Source organism: Colias croceus, chromosome 12 (genome assembly GCF_905220415.1).
Source record: "Colias croceus chromosome 12, ilColCroc2.1".
Taxonomy (NCBI): domain Eukaryota; kingdom Metazoa; phylum Arthropoda; class Insecta; order Lepidoptera; family Pieridae; genus Colias; species Colias croceus.
Genome location: NC_059548.1, coordinates 4,800,279 through 4,822,110, shown reverse-complemented (window position 1 = coordinate 4,822,110; position 21,832 = coordinate 4,800,279). Strand labels below are relative to the sequence as shown.

The following is a 21,832-nucleotide window of genomic DNA, read 5'->3' as shown; positions in this document are numbered from 1 at the left end:
GACAATATACCAATACGTAAGTACTATATCAATGAATTAGTATTTGTGGAACAATTTATGCCATTCGATGCCACAAGAGTACATAACGATGGTAATGGGATCTAGACTGGCTAGCATTGCCGTTGGCCATTCATCGGTCAAGTGTAGGTACCTGTTTAACCGCATAGGGCGAGCCCACAGTGAAGATATTAGTTTGTGATTTTGTACGAGACAAGTACCTATTAAATTTACGGATTTATATTATTTGAGTCTTTGTAGTTTGTATAGCTTACAGAAAGCAGCGTGGTATAAAGTTCAAATTTTCTGCAACAGATGACGTAAAATATATAAATAGGGATTACTGTGATGCTTTAAAATCCTGATTGCTGAGATGTCATCAAAAAAAATATTTTAACAACGTCTTTATTCAATAAAATAGAATTGTTATGTAAAATCGTAAAGTGCAAAATGCAGTATGTACGTAGCCTAAAGCGGGCCGCAAGCTGCCCGAGGCTATAAAGGTACTATCGTGAGAAAGTTCAAAGATCTTGTGAGAAGCGTTGTAGCTAATGAGGTGGCGAATCGAATTGAATATTGGTGTTGATTACGCTTATAATGCACCAACGGTATGGCCTTGATAAACACCATATTATTATGAAGGAAATGATATTAGCGTATAGCACGTATTAAGTATTTGCGATATGGAATTGTTGGCAATTTGATGAAACGCACAATGGTTGAGTGTACGGTAATTTAACAATATTATTCTATTGTTTATGCAAGCTTTATTTTTCAATTGGGTCTGCGTGGTACAGGTATAGTTTTAAGATATGAAAGCTATGTAGGAAATCAGGCTTTATAAAATAGTGGGAATTGTACATTAATTTGTTCTAGCAAGGTTAATTTGTGACCTACCTATGTATGTACCTCCAAGCATATTTTTTATAGGTATTATTTATTCTTGTTATGTTGCTAAAATTTTATTAGTTATTTAGTAGTTAAGTAGAACCAAAAGAATAATAACTAGGTACATGTTAATTAAATATTCAAGTGTTAATAATAAAAAAAAAAACTACTAAACACAGTCATGAGCGAAAGGTTTGCCAAAAATATCGTGTCAATGAACTTGTTTGATTAACTTATGTTCGCTTATTTGAAGTGTCTTTCCCATATTCATGAAATATTTACTCTTGAGTCTTGATAAATAGATATTATGTTTTTGATATGTATCAGGAGATTTATGAATATAATTATTAACGTAAACAGTCGTAATAGATGTTGTTATGAACTTTATGATTATGGGTGATTATACAAAAATGGGGTAACTTTTAAGGATATTTTGTTTACTATATTTTTTATATCAGATTATTACAAATTAGGGTGTATGTGATAGCTAATCTAATGAATATATTGTTCCAAATCGGGCCAGCCACTTTTTTAAGTAGATTGTGAGATATTTTAAATTTTCTGGATTTGGCCTCCAGGGGACTGACAAGGCTAACATAGTACTGATAAAAAACACAATTTTGTAATATTCTTAAAGAAATTCAATGAAAATTACTACAAATCTCTCAGTTTTAATAATGGCACATGTCTTTTAAGTATTAAAATCACTTAGTTACATTTAAAAATGATAATTGATAATATATTGTGATACTGGGAAAAAACAATGTCTCAATTTTCAAAACAGCCTTCTGACATTTAACGCAACGTGAATATTCTTACTCTCTTACTTAACTTACTACTTTGACTTAGTTTTACTTAATATTTCAAGTAATTCACAAACAATAGAAACAAAAAAAACGGCCAAGTGCGAGTTGGACTTCTAACAAACCTATTTTTTATTATGTTTGTAACTTAAAATTTACACTTATAGCAATTTTTCCTTTATATGTGTTATAAGACATTGCTTTTTACCATATTTTAAGACTGTATACACGGCAAGCATCCTGTGTATTTTTTTATTCCCTTGCGAATATTTAAATTTGCGGAAATTTGCAGTATTAACGGATGTAGGTATCTTTTAATTGCGTTGCGTTATAAGTTTATTTTTTTTACAGCCCCAAGGGTTCTTAATGTTGAGTATTTAATATAAATTTCAAATTGATACCTCCACGCGCTTCAAAAAAACGTCTTAACAGACAAACGGACAACAAAGTGATCCTTTAAGGGTTCTGTTTTTTCCTTTTGAGGTTCGGAGCCCTAAAAATCTAACTTTATTTATGTTAAAAGTACTAATTTTCATAAAATGGTTCATGGTTTTTAACCAAAGGCTTGAATGAAAGTCTCATCTGAGTTTTCATAAGAGCCTTTTGACATTTTTATAATGTTATTAAAATAATTAACTTTTATGTTATTTTGAGGTAATTTTACTTCACAATATTATACGTTTACGTATTTATCTAATAAATACATATAACAAGCTATGCCCTGAAAGCATCAAAATCAATAATTAAAATAAAATAAGATCTTTTAAATAAGATTATTAGTAGTTTGTTTCAATAGCTCTTTTCTTTGCTACTCTTTTTTAAATGTTTCTTCCCTAGTCAAATTCAGTTTCTTTTAGCGTGGCGCATGATGTTTTAAACTGAAATATCAAATAGAAATGCTTATACCAATAGCAATCAAGATAAAAGTTCTCAAAAACGATAGAATCATCAGTACTATGGGGTCGCGTCAGTCCACTGGCGCGATATCTGACATAGGACTGATGCCAGCGGATTGATAAAAAGGGACTTAATATGAGATTATAATCACAAATTATGTTTTTTTGCCTTATTTATTATATCAACAAACTATATTTTTACAAATCATACTTAACCATGTATGAATGAAAATAAAAATCAGTTTAACAATAAAATAACGACTCACCATAGGACTGAAATGTTGACTGGCGCAGCACGAATTTAGAGGACAAACACAACCCTAGCGCTGGTACAGTTATGACGGCCATCAAAATATGGGATGCACACGTAACTTCATTACCAACATTAATATTTAGACAGGGATTTGACCTCGACTTGGTGATATTTAGCGAGAATTTCAAATTTAAAAAACACACAACGGACTGACCAATAAAAACGATGACAAAGTTTATTTTTATTTTTTAAATAAAATGTTAAACATTTCGTTATGAAAGTTATACTATATAATACTATGTATATCAAAGATTGTCCTGAGTTAGTAAGTTTTCTCTAATCAATGATAATGTTTATAAAATAGTCACTTGATTGTTGGTTTTCGGAGTTGTGACATGCCAAAGTACTGATTATTTAAGTATTAATTTGGTTTTTTTATCAATTTGTATTTTAAATAAAGAAGTGAAAGTGAGTGACCAAATAAAGGACGCTTTATTGTTTTAAAATAGATTGTTATTTGATTAAAATATAATAAGACTTTGTATAAATTGGCTGGTGACATTGAGTTACCCCATTTTTGTATAATGACCCTTATGTTACATTATAATATAGTACATTATAGATTAGAAATACATGTTATACATAATATCCGTTGTTTGAAACAAAACAAAAATATTAATGCTCTAAGACTAAAACAGACATAAAACTCCATTGGGGTTTTCCGCTGATCCATAAAATCTATTTAAGGTAGGTATCGATGGAAAAAAGTTTGAACATAAATTTTAACGTATTACCTATTGTTGGTGTGTTGTTTTTATGTTGGCATGTTTTTTGTTAATGCAGTTTTTTATGGCAATAGTTTTTTGACTGTAAAATTTGTTACCTAATAATTTCGCATTTATCTTTTCAATTCCATTCGAAAATTTTTATTTGTCACAGTAATTTTTTTTTAATTTTTTTTCCATCGTTTGGAAAACAGTCGATTTTTATACGTTTTTGTCAAAATATATTAGATAATTGACAAAGGTTCCTTACTATTTAAATATGATTTAAGTACATTCACCAATTACTGTAAATACCGCAAAAGCATAATATAGGTACTATGGAAAACACGTGTTCATTCGTAGAAGCACTATAAATAAGTAAATGCGTACGGTCAATATACACAAAGAGCGAATAAGTGCGGAGTGCGGACGCACTTCAGTTACACGAATACACCGAGCGACGCAAGTAAACAAGTTAGTTATTAATGCACTATTCGCTTAATCGAATGACATCATATTACAATGACCCGGCCAATAATACGGGCCAATCTCGCTAATGCATTAAAACTGTTAAAATTAACAGACGCCCGCGCGCGCCGCGCCAGCCCTTCGTTTTAATTTTAATGGGTACCGCGAACTTTTGTTTTGTCTTCTATGAATTTGTGACATTATAAAAAATGCGGTAATTTTATAAATAGTTCAGGATACATCGCCCATTTTTGCAAGTGACTACTATCAAGCTAATTTTCCGTTTGTAGCTTTATTTTGATGAGACGCCCAATAATTTCGTGTACGAAAGTCTCGATTGTGGTAGCTAACAGAGATAACAAGGATAAAAATTTTTGATTTGATGGTTCTCAAATATTTATTACTAACTGAATTTTTTTTTGTTCAATCTCAAGATAATTACCAAAATTATTCGAAAAAATATTTGTCCTACAAAATCTATGGTTGGTTCAAAGAGTCCCCCTTTCCAAAGTGTATCGATAACGAGGTCATCATAAATGATTACTAACAAGCTGATTTTTTTGTTTTCACTTAGTTAATGTTTATATAATTCAACAGACATATTGTCCTACAAATTGCGTAATAAATATTTGAGAACCATCAAATCAAAAAAATTTATCCTTGTTATCTCTGTTAGCTACCACAATCGAGAGTTTCGTACACGAAATTATTCGGTGTCTCATCAAAATAAAGCTACAAACGGAAAATCAGCTTGATAGTAGTCACTTGCAAAAATGAGCGATGTATCCTGTACTAAAATTGGTTTAGTGCATGGTAAATGCGCTTTGGTACTTGGTAGGTGTATTAAATGATGAAAAAAATTTATAGACAGCAAAAATATAGATAGGTGGTGTATAGTATTTCTTAAATGAGGAGATGTGTTTTTTTGTTTGCTTTCAGCAGAACTGCAACGCAATTCCATTACGTTTAATCAAATACACATAATTTGCTGATAATTGTATGTATACCTATCTCCTTTTAAATTATATAATATATTATATGAAAATTTAAAATACATTTCCGTGACAAAAGCGTGTGATGTAAAAATAAGCTACAAAAGCATTTTACAAAATTACGTGACTATAAAATGTATTAAAACATTGGCTTTATCAAATAAAACGTTGTGCATTATTTTGCGTAACGTTTTATGTGCGGTTTCGTTTGCATTGTGCGTGGGAATTTAATAGTGTATTCCAAATTTCATAACTTCTCGTAAATATGAATAACTATGTTGGCCACGTGCTATGTAATATTCGAAGTAAATGATTGTATAAAAGAAGGTAGTAAAATAAAGTCTTATACCCAAACATGTTGTACGGTTTCGTAGTTCAAATGTCAGTCGAAGAAATCCGGTGTGTTTATGTCAGAGGCATTTTACTCGGATATTTGTGAAGCTAAATAAATGATACATTGAATGGTATATAACTAGCAAAACCATAAATGACTTTAACCTTTTGATAAGTCTTTAGATACAACAAAGATGAGTCTCAATAACGCCTGATAATTGATCAATTCTAAATGATACAATCCTAAATCTTCACTCTTTATTATGATTTATCAAATTAATTTTAATCTTCCACATTCAGATAACTATCTACCCATTTGATCGTAATAAAAATAGCTGTTAGAAAATAAAAATATGTATAACCAACAAACCAAAAAAGTTGTTCACAAAGCAAACTCATTCGATGGTTATCGTCTATCGATTACCTAGCGCGCTTGTAACAATAACATTCTTATCAACGAAACACATTTCGATTTTATGTAATCATTGCACTGATTTGATGTAAAACGAGCGAAAAATGAGTTTCCACGCTTGTATTGCGTTTTATTAAAGTCCATACTGAACGATAGTTCTTGCAGCCATAAAAGCGATCGGATATCGATATGATTAAAGTACAGTTTTTTTATTTGGTGCATTAGTGCAATCTAGGTTTTAGTTACGTGTTTATTTATTTTCTCGCAGCCGTGATGGAGTCACGCAATGCAATACTTCTTTAAATTTATTTTATATGATGATGAGTAATGAGATATTTTTTTCGTTTTAAGTACTGGTTTGAACTGCCACTATTTACTAGCCTAGTATATTAAAGTGGTAATTTTTTATGGATTTTTATCAAGTACCGACTATTTATATAAAATAAATATCTTATAAACATACCAAAATTTGTTCATATTTAAAGATAATAGATAGGCCTTTTATAATCTGATGATTTTCTTTATACTTGTTATGTTGTGTTGAATTCACGACAATCAAATTGGACAAATAAGGAAAACTGTCTTGTGCGTAAATAGCTATTTAAATATACATTTATGCTTACTGACTTAACTATATTCTTTTGTTACAGGTATGTACGTGTGAATTAATCAGGCATTTATGCAGCGAAGCTGGACATTGATATTGTTGAATCATCTTGTACATGGTTAGTGTATTTCGATGTTTTACTAATAGGATTGGATTTAATTTAGTTCTGCTAGATGTAGTTTTGTTAAGGTAAATTTGACTTGTCTATAAACAGAACGTTAATTTATTAAACAACTACATGTTACGATGTAATTTGATGTTCATTTTATTGAAGAAAGTTTTTAACAAGACTAGGGGCCTTAGACAAACGTACGTAACGCCATGGAATAGAAACTGCTAACGCTAATTATTGACATAAGCTCATGACATTTTGGTAATGGTTCGATCACACTACCAACGACGCAGACGACCACGACCAAAGTTCCAATCTTGCCGAAATTTGTTCAAAATCAATATTAAAATCTCCCGTCATTCTGGTACTCAGGAATAAAAAAATTCGAGGTCAATTAATAAAAAGAAATAGGGTTTTTTGCGATTTTCGCCGAGACGGTAAGTTTATCATACAATCACCTGAACCAAAATTGTATATAATCTAATTATCTATAAAAAAGGTTAAATACATTTTTTTCTAGGAGCCACCGTTTCTATGAAAAACCTGTTTGTTTATCCATTGATCTCAAAATTTTTTTTTCCAAACACCAATACGACAGGAAATTCTTAAATTTCATTTTAATTGTGTTTTGCACAATTTTATTTAATTGCGACTGGATGAAAATTTTGTTCGTGGTCGTCGTTGTCGTTGGTAGGGTGACCGAATCCTTATGCAAAACATCATACGCTTATGTCAATTTCTATCGATAGCGTATTCTATTCCTTGGCGTTTTGACGTTTGGCTAAGGCCCTAGGAGCAGCTGTGATAGTGATAGATAGCGAGAAATGTGACGGAAAACATTAATCATACATAGATGGATCTATTAAATGTGAGTAATGCCACAACAAAAACAAGTACTGCTGTCTCACAGTAATAAAATTATAAAACGCCAGCGTAGGTACGTGTTTGTATTAATAAATTTTTATTTTATTAACGAACTGTTTCCTTTATTGTTAGTCATTCGAAGAAAGATGATTCAAAGGCATCATAGAACATAAAATGGCTTTTAAGTAACTAGTTGGGTATATACGCAAAAACACAGTGTACCTAAGGTGAGGTAATATTCATGTGTTTTTGTACACACAAAACAACGTCATGTCGACCTTTCGAGGCTATAAAGTTTCTGTACATGTGTACCTATTTCTTATTTAAATCATACCCCCCTCCGCACCGGTGTCTTGTACCGGGTTTGATGTTGATACATGGCACGGTCGTTTCTTGTTTTTAACGGTCGGTTAGATTGCCGCTCGTCCACTTTATTGTTCCGTAAACCGCTGTAACATTACGTTTTTGTTTTCTATACGGCGCATAGTGGCGTACAACTTGTGATTCGGACAAGTTTATCTGTAGTAGCTTTATGGGTGCATAAACTCTTGACGGTGTATGCGGTCTACGTTTTATTCGCGCTTTATGTTTTGTACTGCGGGCATGTAATTCTTAAAGCGGTTTATAGAAATGCGTTTGTTTATGTGAGAATAAAATGTTTATTGTGACTGCGTGGTCGTTTGATCAGAATATATAAAGGCGTCGGGCGATATTACACTAATTTATTTATTTGCAATGGCAATGCCGGGTAATGCATTATGGATGTCAACTGTGGATGTAGTGAATACAACTAGTGTCGTCAACCTGCAGAATTATGGCGGGTCGGCCGGTAATGACGACAAATTGCTTGAAATGCGCGTAATTAGAGATAATCACACAGTGATCATAAAATGATGTTAGTGCCATTACAAGGCTACCAGTGGTAGTCGTACGCAATCGAAATAAATTTATGCGTTGTAATAATATACCGAGTATTATTGAAGAAAGTTTCGATAGCAAATTGCAGTTTAGTGAGATTACTCTATCTTCGTCACACATTTTCTAGATTAATATGAGTTTTTATTTTGTTTTATGCCTCATGATCAATACTTTTTTGGAAGTTATTATGATGCTTATATTTGTGTTTTTGTCAGCGAAGCAATCCGCATTAAAATGGTCATGAAATAAATCGTTTTTCTCAGTTCAAAACGCGTAACGTGTAACCGTATCGTTATTAACATAGTCTACATTCATAGACAGTTCTATGAATGAATATAAAAATATCCCCACTGCACTAATATAAGTATTCACACCGCCACCCATAAATATCAATAAACGGGGCGATAAATTAAAATGTTCTCACGTCTCGCGCAATGCCATAACTCTGTCGACGTGATCGTTGTGCTCGCAGCACTCCTGTTTAGGGACCAATTAACAACATTATAGGCCGTCCTGGCACCACTGAAATATTGACCCCGAAACATCATTAGTTATCCGCCCTATCTACATGCTTTAAATGTAGACAAGGATAACGATCTGCGGGGCGGTCGTCACGATATTAATGACCCGATTTATGGATAGTTAGATAAGAAATTAACCCATTTGTCTCAGTTAGATCACAGACTTTGACAATACGTTGAAGATATACATATAAAGCGCCTATGTTATAGCAATCGTACTGAATGTTGTTTAAACCGTAATTCTCTATGTTTAACTTGTCATAATTGGATGCGAACCGCAATACGGACTGTATATCCAGATTATTGTACTGTGTACCAAATTTTGGCTAACGAATATACTAAACAAATACAGGTATTCGTACGAAGTAACGCTTTTAGATTATTACTTCCTCTAAGATAAATAATATATCTACGTATCGAACTCCAATCAGATTCCGCTGAGAGAAATTCTGATACTAACGAAATACCGCATCACACATTTATATAGAAATTCACAAATTTATACGAGTTTGTGATTCTAGTTCCACTAGACGTTGATAAAGGAGAAGTTTAAATTGTGCGCATAAACTCAAATAGTGAAAGACTTTATAATAAATATCATATTCTTAACATAGTAGTGAAAATATATCATTCAAGCACCTCGATATAATTAATGCAGTGACCTCAAAAAGGTCCTACAAAAACAGTTGTATCTCGCATGCTCTGATTCGAAGTAAGTTTAACTTTTATAAGGTTGTTCTCGTTTTTAAAAGTTGATAACTGTGTCTGTTTGCGGTTACCATAAATTATATTTGTATTAAAAAGTTATGAGTGGTAATTTCTATCTTATTTGAAGTGGCCAGTGAATTTATGCACATCTAATAAGAATTTTAGAATATTTTTATTATATATTCTAGGTCAAAGTGCCTCTTACGAACAATAATTTGCGCCATGAACTATATGATATTGTTTACAGTTTTTTTCTAAACAAATTGGAAAGTTGTTTCGACAGCAAGTAAAAATTTTGATGATGTGAATTATTATTGTGAATCGGTGCTGGTCGTATTAATTGGTTTGCTAAAACACATTACAACTTCCTTAATAGCCTTTATTACTATCATTATCTAATTTAATATTTTGAAGATGCGCTTTATGTAATTTTCTAAACTTTCCATAACATCGAGATTTCAACTTGTTTACTGATTTGATACATTTCAAAAGATGATTTCGTACAAATAGGAGAAGCGTAGGCAGTTTTTTTCTAATTTAGTGATTATTCGCCCTTCTGTAAGATGTCTAGATCGTATATTATTTATTGTTATGTCTTACCTCAATACATCATCTCCATTGTTCTCGCTTGTTATCAAAAGTGTTTGGTTATAATGAGTCACCGTCGTTCATTGTAGTAACGCAGCTGTCATTCACAATGATGATGTGATATTAAGAAGTTGTTTAATTGAATTTCCTCATACAGTCGGCTTAATATGTTGTAATGGTATTAAGGTGCGTATGACGTGTTGTGTGTGATTTCGTTTTAACTTTGGGAGATTGATTCATGACGGTTTGAAAAAACTTTCTTATTAGGATTTTTTGTATATTCGGCGGAATGATGAAACCATCATACTGGTCTGTACTCTGTAATTGGCAATAATAAACGATATTGTAACGTTTCATGTTATAAGAACCTAGTAATAAAGCAATCAGCCATTTTTGCCTACATATTATTATTAGATATATCATATTTTGAAAACAATTCCTTTTGGTACAAAACTAACATGTCTTCGGGCGTCGTTATCGATACAAAAAATATTGTTATAAAACATGTGTGTATTGTTATAGCAAATATCTGCTTAACACATCCAACGAGTACAAACATATCCAATCATAGATTATGAATGAATCCATTTGTGGCCTCATTTCTTAAGCTCAAATTCAGTTCAGCTGTCTCGAGCTCATAAATAGTAGTCATTGTGCGCTCTATCGACGACTACAATTGATAAATGGATACCAAATGCTCTCGCTTCCCTCCTACGGCCTGATTGTGCGTCGGATTGCCTCTCTTTGTTCAAATCAAGTGTCAATTCACTGGTAACAATGTTTACTCCTGTATCTTCACTTTTGTTTCGCTCTAACGATCTTTTTGCTTTTCGTTATCCTTTCATTTTGACGTCGTACTTATTGTATGTTTGTAAATGTATTTGATGCTTTAATTGATTGGGATTTGTAGACTAAACTTTGATATTAATTGATTTTAATGTAGGTATGTATCTACTGAATGATCCATGACATAATTTGTTATCTTAATTATGTGTTGTTTCGCAATCATTGCAACGAGTGATTTTCTTGATTATGAGTTATATATTATATTGATATCATAATATTACAAAGTACAGTGCAGTTTAAAACCATAATATGAAATGGTTCAAGTGTGGACATTTAAATGCTAGATACCTTTATAATACACAAATATCCAGTTGATTACTTTTCTAGTCACTTTTTTAATATTTAGAGGACCGTGTTATATTACTATAATTGTACAGTTGGTATATTACGTTCGTTTAAATGTAAAATTGCCTGCGCTTGTATCTATCATATTATATTATAGTAGGTATAGTGTATTGACCGCAACGTGTAATGGCATAGGTGAGTGTTGAAGCCGCAAAAAGTGACCTTGATTAATGAGAATCCTCGTGAAGGTTCAAGTCTGTCATGGTTTCCATTCTCAGAACGACGGCGGAATGTAGCAAATTGCCATACGGCTTTGAACAAAAACGCACACCGTTACTGAATGTAGATGCTCGGACCGTTAGGCCGCTTGACCATTCATATGGTATTGTTTTGAGTACAGTCTGGCTTGGCTCAACCTCTGTGTAACTGTTCATATTCCGGTATGGATATTTTTGTCTCGGTTTTGTTCTTGTGGTAGACTAAATGATGAGCCTTATAGCGCTAATAATGAGCGCTTTATGATTTGTTTACCTAGTGACCATAGAAGTTATATTTACAATTCATTAACTAATTCTTGCTATTTAAATTATTAATCTTATGATTAGTGTGCATTACTAATGGACTGTCTTGAATTTATTTAAGATATCGTTTTTTGTGCATAAGGAATAATATGTTAATACGCATTAGCATTATCATGCTTTTATCATAGAAATGTTTACTTGATACGATGAACCAGTCCGGACCACTTTAGTGGCGAATAAAATTATAGGAAAGTATTAATTTCATATACGGTACAAAGGTTTCCTTACCTCACAATGATATTATAAATATGCGAGGGAGAGGATTCTCTAATGGCTTCATCCTAAACTAATAATATAATTTGTTCAAATTTTGTTCAGTGATATGTTAGTTTACGTTTCTGAAATGGATATGTAAATTGTTGGTTAATTAGCAATTTTAAATTCGGGATTTATTTGTATAAAGAATTCTCAAAATATCACATTATAATTACGAAGGTGAGTAGAGATAACTTGCGAAATACACTCATTTAAGGTAGGTACTTATTATATTCCCTTTTTTCGTTCAAGTTAGTGGCTTGAAAGTGAAAATTGGATATTGTAATTGAAAATTCAAGATAACATTAAATGAACATTGATCATAGTATCGAAACGTTACATATAAGCAATTGTATAACATTAATTCATTTTTATAAATTTGATGAATATATTTTATAATTATTAAAATTAATTAGCGATTAAAATCCAACGGAATTTATGATATTTGGTGTATTAATTAATATCAGTGAATAACACATTTAATAATGCGGAAAATGAATATTTTGTTTACCTTCTTTTACCAATTGTTATGTAATTAATCGCTTATCTAACGAGTAATAATAAACTTCACGCCTAAGGCTCTAGCAAGGTCGATGGCATTGACCATGGTCGCTTTGGACTAGTTTACAATTACGATGTCTGCTTATAATCGAGCTATAGAAATGTACTGAAATAACATGATAAATATAGTTTAAGACTACAAGTTTTTATGCATCCGTAAATTTGTAACATCAAATGTGTTAATATAAATAAACGACGTAAAACCCATTTAATTTTGTCAATGTTATTTTTTGTTTGTGAATATAATTTGAAATGGTACGTACCGGTTTCAAAGACAAAATGAATATTTTAAAACTGTTTTATGTCTCCAATAAGCTCACAAGAGACACTTTAATATTTATACACTATATAATATTGCGACGAGAAAGTTTCCTAAAATCGAACAACATTCTAAACCCAATTAGCATAATTTATGTCTACGGGTCAAGTGAATCTCGTATGTCACAATATTATATTATCTAGAAGTGTTTCAAAAGTATTGTACTATGTCAATCCAGAGACCAGGGTCGGCGGTTGCCTTAATGAGGTTCGCTTTTACTTAATGGAAAGTGATAAAATGGTTGGTATAATAATCGAGATGAATTTCACGTTTGCTTTAAATTTAACAAGGTAGTTTGAAAATGTATAATAAGGTCTAAGCGTAAAATGCATAATATATATTTTGTAAGCTAGACGTAGATTTTGTGTGTTTTCGGAGGATAAAAAAATTGTTTAAAAAAAAATAAAAAAATAAAAATTGTTTATTTCTTTTAAACAAGTTTTCATCTCGGGTTGGAGGTAAGTGCCTTCATTTAAGTGACAAATTTCACTTGTGTTAGAAGGCGCTTCTCTTCCATAACAATTACTAGGCATTAACAATTAAAAGAAAGCTTAAAAAATAAGGTAATACATAAAAATAAAAATACTCTAAAAATTGGTAGAATGGATGCGTGTGTGTGTGTGTGTGTGTGTGAGTGTGTGTGTGTGTGTGTGAGTGTGTGTGTGTGTGTGTGAGTGTGTGTGTGAGTGCGTGTGTGAGTGTGTGTGGGTGTATGTGTGTTCGCATGTTATTGTTTGTGTAATGTACGTAAGAAATTAAGAAATGTGATTTTATTTTTTTTATTTTATTTAACATCTTCATTTTACTCCCTACTATTCACATGTTTTTAAAATGTCTTCTGCTTCTGTATAACTAATTTCTTTAAGCCATTTTAAGGTATGTTTTTTACATTCGTTATATCGATTTCCATATATATTTAAAATTTTATTTACATTTTTGTATAAAATTTCTGACTGTCTATTGTACTGACGCTTACTAAATGATGTGTTCGTTTTATGAAATAGTGGAATAATGTCTCTTCTTCTACGATTCGTTATGTTAGGGTCATATGTAGTAGCCTTATGTTTTTTTAGGATAGTTGCAAGAATATATAATTTGCGTACAGATAGTAGGCCCGTTGTGGAGTAAAGGAGTTCAGTAGAATATTTGTATGGTTTAAAATGCATAACCTTTATTAAAGCACGTTGTGCACGTTCTACTTCCAAAAGTTTTGTTTTTGTGGCTCCGCCCCAGACCGGTATACAATAGGTTAAAATTGATTGCGCTAGTGTCACATATATTTTGTTTAGCAAGTTCTTATCAGCAACATGGCGAAGTGTTTTAAAAGTCCATGTTATCTTCCTAATTCTGGATGTTATTAAATCTATTTGCGGATGCCAGGACAATCTTTCGTCAATTTGTATTCCCAGATATTTCGCTGAGGTGACTCTATTTATGTAAGGACAATGGCATGTAGTAAGATTACATTGGTTGTGGATTTGAATACTAAAGTTGTTAGAAGGTTGAGTTTTTTTAGTTATTGAAAAGCAAATGTAGTTTGATTTGGTTGCGTTTAATGTGAGAAGATTAGATTGTAACCACGTAGCAATTTTTGATAGACCTACTTCAGCTTTCTGTCGAACGGCATCCCATGATTTCTCCGAAAATACTACTGCGGTGTCATCAGCGTATGAGTAAATTTTTGCATCATCTAATTTTAGTTTACAGAGGCTGTTTATGTATACTAAAAAGAGAGTAGGGCCCAAAACACTTCCCTGGGGAACTCCAGTTGTTATATCTGTGTCATCGCTGTAGTATTGTCCAATTTTAGTCTTTTGTGAACGATTTTGTAGGTAGTCTTTAAATAATTTTAGTGGAGTTCCTCTAATACCTATCTTTTCTAATTTATTTATAAGTAAATGAACCGAAACTGTGTCAAATGCCTTCTTAAGATCAAGGAAGACAGTAAGGCATTTGTCTTTTACGTCTAATTTGTCAACTATGTGTGTGCTTAAGGCAGTAATGGCATCCTCTGTGCATCTTCCAGATCTGAAACCGTATTGGTTGTTTGCTAGTATGTTGAATTTATTAAGATAGTTAAGTAATCTGATGTTTAATAGTTTTTCTAGGACCTTTGAAATACAGGATAAGACAGAAATCGGTCTGTAGTTATTGAGATCACTTTTGCTGCCGCTCTTATATATTGGTGTAATGATCGATCGTTTTAGAGGATTAGGGAAAACGCCTTGCTGAAAGCATAGGTTTGCTAAATGACAAATGATAGGAGCCAGTTCTACTACAGCTAATTTTAGAAATTTCGATGGGATACCATCCCATCCGGGAGCACTGTCCTCTTTCAGATTGGATATAACTTTATGAACCTCATCAACATCTGTATCCAGTAAACAAAGTGAAGTTAAATTTGTATCTTCTTCCTCAAGCGTCTTTACACCTATGTTAGATATTCCTATCTCGTCCGCAAGTTTATTCCCGATATTAGCTAGGTAAGCGTTTACGTAATTTACTGATTCTAGGGGTGTGTTCTTAATTTTTAATAATGTTGTATTGTCCGACTTTCCCTGTTTTAAATTTGTAATTTTGTTTATGTTTTTCCAAAGATTTTTTGTATTTTTAGTTGATTTTTCTAAATTTTGTCTTTCGTAATTGCGTTTCAGTTTTTTTATAAGTTTGTTACAATGGTTGCGGTATCTTTTATAAGTAATATTCAGTATTTCGTTATGAGGATCCATTTTAAGTTTCTTTTGCATTTTATTTCTATTTCTTATACAGCGTAAAATACCTGCTGTTATCCATGGTTTAATTATTTGTTTTTGTTTTGATATAGTCGTTGTCACTGTATTCTCTTTTATGATGGTTGTAAGTTTTTGAATCAAATGACCAGTCAATAAACAAGGGTCATCACAGTGTAATAATTCTGAGATATTAATATTTGCAAGATCGATAAGAGCTTTATCAAAATTTATTTTTGTTAGAGTTTTAGGACAGTTATTATATGAAATTTTAGTTAGGTGTAAGAATATCATCAGGTGATCGGTTATAGACGTATTAAGAATAATTATGTGGGCACAGGTTTTGTTTCGTTCAACATTTAACATAAAATGATCAAGACAGCTAGATTCGCGAGTAGGTATTGTGTGTCCAATTAAAAATCCTTGCATCGTCAACATATTTAAATACCGTATTCTATTATTCTTTTCATTATTGTTTTCATTTGGTTTGGCCAGTATGTTTATATTAATATCTCCAGTTATGATAGTATTTTTAATAGATTTATAAGAAATTAATTGACGATCTAAAGAGTTTATAAATTTGTCTGCGTTAGTATTAGATGGTGAGCGATAAATTCCTAGGATTGTGTAGTTATTCGATTCTATTTGTAGGCAGGAAGCTTGATCTAATTTAATCTCTTTTACTGTAGCATGTACAGAATCTCTAATATAAGTTACTACACCGTCATTTTGATTGATATGATTCGTGGTTGCATGTGAGACATAATCTTGTAATTTAGGAATAGGTTTGTTTGGTGTAAGTCTACATTCAGTGAGAATCAATATATCTGCTGTACATTTTAGTTGAGTAAGTGTAATATAAAGGTCGTTAACATTGCTGTATACGCTTCTAATATTCTGAGAAATGATAGTTAAATCGTGTTTTTCTTTAGTTATATGTTTGGATAGTTGCTCAACATCACACTGTGTGACGCGAGCTGCTTCACTATTATCTATATCTTGCAATGTATCTATATTTCTGTCCATGCTTGTAGAATGTTTTACCATTTATTATGAGCAATATAAGTATTAAGTATTTCATAATTTAAAAGTAACGGGCATTATACATAGGTTTATACGTATTTATTTTGTGTTATGATGTTCAACGTTAAAAGAAATTGGGACTGTGCATGCCATTTTATGATTAGAAGAGTGTTGAGAATTCGGCTTCCGACCCATAATTTACTCTTGCAATGTTAAATTATTTATACGTTCAGCTTTACATAATAACAGTATTTTGATCACATATTTTGCATTTCTGCTGTAACATTTTTGGTCGAAAAATATACCTACAAAATTAAAAAAAAAACCGGCCAAGTGCGAGTCGGACTCGCGCACCGAGGGTTCCGTATTTAATACCTATTTACTACTTACGTATTTAATACCATAATTTGGTATGAATTTCAATTTAATACCTCTACGCGTTTATGAGGAAATGGGTAGTAAGTTTAAAATTATTAAAAAAAAAATATATTATGTGATGTAACTAAAAATTTATGGTTTTCGTAATTTTTCCTTTATCTATGTTATAAGACGTTGCTTCGTACCAAATTTAAAGATTCTGAGTTCACGGGAAGCACCCTGTAGGTTTTGATTCCCTTGCAAGTGTCGAAACTTTGCGGCAGAAACGGCTGTATCTTTTGATTGCGTTGGCTAAGAAGTTTGATTTTTTCACAGCTTCAAGGAACAGTAGACCTGAGTAATTGATATAAATTTCAGCTTCATACCTCCACGCGTTCCTGAGAAAAAGGGTCTTGACAGACGGACGGACGGACGGACAGACGGACAACAAAGTGATCCTATAAGGGTTCCGTTTTTTTCCTTTTGAGGTACGGAACCCTAATAAATGAAATGATGAAGCTTAAATATATAACCTGCAGCTGTCCAATATAAAATACTAGCGGTCCGCCCCGGCTTCGCCCGTGGTACATGTTTACGTTTTCTCTACATAAGAACCATCCTCGTACTTCAAGGAATATAATAAAAAAAGAATTATCGAAATCGGTTCAGCCGTTCTCGAGTTATGGAATTACAACGAAAAGTGGCATTGATTTTTATATATTAGATATATCACAGTCACCTAATAATCTATGTCAATGCCCAAGCAATGTCCACCAAAAAATCACACATTCTCGAATAATCAGAATTTGGACTCATTTAATTTTATTTCAGTGCGTCAATACGGTTTTAAGCCAAAAAGTAACACTCTGTCAGCGACTATAGACCTGACTACTAAAATAAAACAGAACATTGACGCAAAAAATTTAGTTTTGGGAGTATTTATTGACCTACAAAAGGCCTTCGATACCGTTTCTCACGAACTTTTAATAAAGAAATTAGCATCCATTAACATTACTGGTAAAGCACTAGACATGCTGAAATCATATTTAAAAAATCGATCACAAATCGTTAAAATAGATAACTACAATAGCATTCCCTTACCAATTACGTGTGGCATACCACAAGGTTCGATTTTAGGCCCATTGCTTTTTTTAATTTATATTAATAATTTACAAGATTTAAAACTAAATGGTCATCTAACACTTTATGCGGATGACACCTGTCTGTTTTATTTTGGTCCCTCTATACATGACATGATAAAGCAAGCACAAAACGATTTAAATAAATTAAATAAATGGTTTCAATACAATCTACTAACAATAAATATATCTAAAACGTGTTATATTAAATTCAAAGCTCAGAACAAAATTATTCCACCACACGCTCCACTTAAAATTAACGGTGTTGTATTAGAACATAAAACCCATGAGAAATACCTAGGTTTGCGAATCGACAGCTCTCTAAAATGGAATTATCACATCGACCACCTAAAAAATAAATTATCAGCACTTCTTAGATCTCTGCGTAATATCACTTCTTGCATTCCTCATAAATTACGCCACACCATCTACAACACGTTAGTCAAACCTCACCTAATGTATTTAATAGAAGTATGGGGTAGCGCTTACAAAAATAAATTAGCGCCACTACAAATTTTACAAAATAAAATTATTAAAACCATTTTTAAATATCCTTTTTTAACTTCTACAAATAAAATCTACGACGATACTAAAATAATGAATTTAAAACAATTATACTTTTATAATACGTGTATGTTCATCCACAAAGCGCTACATAAAAACATAAATACAAATATAATATTCTCAACATCAAATCGCCACTATCCTAATAGACGAGCTAGCTATCTTGCCCTCCCGAAGATCCGAACGAATTATGGAAGGCGAACGGCAACATACGAGGGAGCACGTTTCTATAACGGATTGCCAAGCAAATTAAAAAGTGTAAACTCATTCATTGTATTCAAAAAACAATTAGCGAAACACATCCTGGAAGACCACACGCTCAAACTTTGAATGCAATGAATGAGTACCTAACCTAAACTTATGTTTATAGTATGTAACTTACTCTAAATTTTTAACTAACGAATGATATTTTTTATAAATACCTATGTTTAAAATTTAAGTTTCTCATGTAAGTGACTTAATGTCTTAATGGGAATAAATGTCTTTAAACCTTAAACCTTAATCTCTACAAATATCGGATCGGCGACACGTGGCATCGCCGCATATTAGGAAACCTGTAGTACCGTTACCGGAGGTCGTTTGATTAGTAATCTCGCCTTTGTTGGATAACGCACGGTCAATGACTCGCCGCCTGGATTCGGCTTGAGCACTCGTTCAGCTGATTGATAAGTGATGCCTACGGATGCTGCGATGCCCTCGAATGGTATGGAATTGAAAAGGTTTAAATTCTTGAACTGAAGTGATGAGGAGGTTTGTGAGCGTTTGAGACAGGGGTGTAGATCGAACAAGCGCAGTCATTAATTGATGCGTGTTTACTGTTTGCATGAATCTCGTCGTACAAACTGGGCTCGCCTAGTATAGATTACTTTTATAAAATATGATAAGTAAGTAAGTGGCTCAGTCATTAAGGTCGTGTAGAATATATTTCTACGCATAATATAAAATAACAGCTTAACAAAAATTACATACAACTATAATTGTGTACAAAAAATACAACAAACATGACTAGCGTAAAAGTTCCGCAAACGTAAATTAAACCTGAAAATGCTCATTTAAAATATTAAAAATAATTGCGTAAAAATTACTTGGCATTATTAACTACATTACGCGTACAAGTGTTAACAATCAAACTCATTATGTATACGATTTATTAAAATAACATTTAAATTTTAAACGTTCATAAATAGTGCATTTTAATTAAAAGTCGACTTTATTACGTAAATCGCGTACGATGACTTTTTTTTTTTATAATATTTATATATATAGATAATATTTATTGTCATGCACAGATTTATTTCTGCAATCATCTCCAATTGAGTAATCGAATAGCAGCGAACTGGCGGGATGTTCTCATTGCGGTCGAGTTGTGATGAATACATTGTGCGCATTCGATCTTTTGTTTGGGAAGTTATTGTAGATATTGCATAAATGTCTGCTATTGTTGTAAGTGCTAATGCTAAGCCGTTTTCGCTTCTGTGAATGCGCGCGGGTTCGCCATTTTTGTAATGTAATCCGATTAAAGTATTTGTGCAAGAGTCGGTCTTGTTTCCTCGGCTGACGTTCTAGCCGTGTTCGGGAAATGAATTGTTCCTTTTTCGTTTGTTAGTCTTTTTGAGGAATGCTTGAAAATTTTATTGCTATAAAATAAAATTTTACCTCAAGCTAAAATATTATATTAGCAATTAGATTATACATTCTAGAAATCGTTATTATAGTCTATCAATTAAATCATTTTTATCTTATAACCGTTAATTGATTCTGATTGAGATATAATCATTATGAGAAATTCATTTTTTGTTATGGAAACTATGTCAAGCCTTTATTATCACAAATTACGTTGCAATGTTTTTTTCGATAAAGTTCTTAGATCATATTTTGATAAGATAATCTTTCACACACGTGTCAATAATACCACAAACTATAATTTGGGTAAATTAACTGCAAACCATTTACGAATATAAAAAAATACCTCAAAATAGACTTGATCTGGTACACCTAGAAAGTCTGCGGCGAAGATTTTCTCTTATTGATTTTTTCTTAACTAATAACTAGAAATCAAACACAAATGAAAATTATTAAGCTAAATGCTTTGCCTAGTATTGTTGTATGCTTAAAAAATTACGCAATATAAATTATAATTAAGATTTAATATTGGTGTCTTAATAGGTGCTATAGTATCACTAAAGTCTATAATAATAAATACCTATATACATTTTCCTTGTTTAATTTCATTATAGGAAGTAAGCTATTGAAGTGTCTCCTCAGAGAATCCGATTTAATAGAAGCCATTTAAATAAGAGAGTACAATGGCACGATTTTATTAAATCGGTCAATCCGTTTTTGCTCTACTGAGCGCGTGGGATAATAAAAAGCGGTGTTTAAAGTTGAGATAATATTATATTTTCATAACGATAAAAGTTTGCCAAACTTGCTTTGTCTAAGAAGGTATGTGAATGAAGTCAAAGTTGGTTTGTAACTTTTACAGTTCCCTACGGTATAGCAGATATCGTGTCTTCTCTTCGTAACTGCAATCTGCATGAATGCCAAATAAAAGTTTTTTTCTTATTTTTTAGACGTAGACGATGTCTTGTTTTAATTCTTAAATATTTAATTGAATTAAATGCATTTAAATATTCGTTTAAATATTCATTTCGTAATGATTATCGTTTTAAATGCCATGAAAAAAAAATTCATTAAGTTTTATATTTAAAAAATACAAATATCTACCAAAAAATATTCACAAATACGTATTGTTCAGATATTGAAATAAATTAACAACAAAAAAAAAACCTGACAATTAACACAGTTGATAACGTCCCTGGGAAAATCGTTCATTAAAACCGCACATAAGAACCGACACAATCGAATTAAGAAATAGGAAGAGCGTTTGAAAGTGAATAATGATTTGGTACAAATTATACGTCAAAGCTCTCATCGGTCGCTCATCTATGACATTAAGGCTTGGCGCGACTTGGCCGAGTCATCGTGCAGCGAAAGTCGGTGCTTTCGCCTCAACTGTGACCTTTCGTGTCCTCTACAATTCACTGAT

General features: G+C 32.0%; 1 protein-coding gene across 5 annotated transcripts in view; it reads left to right on the top strand.

The window, feature by feature from the left end:
• Window positions 1-21,832, top strand: part of LOC123696481 (putative polypeptide N-acetylgalactosaminyltransferase 9) — a 105,611-nt gene that overhangs the window by 11,653 nt on the left and 72,126 nt on the right. Inside the window, exon 1 of one of the 5 annotated variants that reach the window (XM_045642663.1) lies at window positions 6,514-6,531. The exons of the other annotated variants lie outside the window; for them this stretch is intronic. The gene's annotated coding sequence lies outside the window, so the exon portion shown is untranslated. Of the gene's footprint in view, window positions 1-6,513; window positions 6,532-21,832 lie in introns of those variants that run through there. 5 annotated transcript variants of the gene reach the window in all.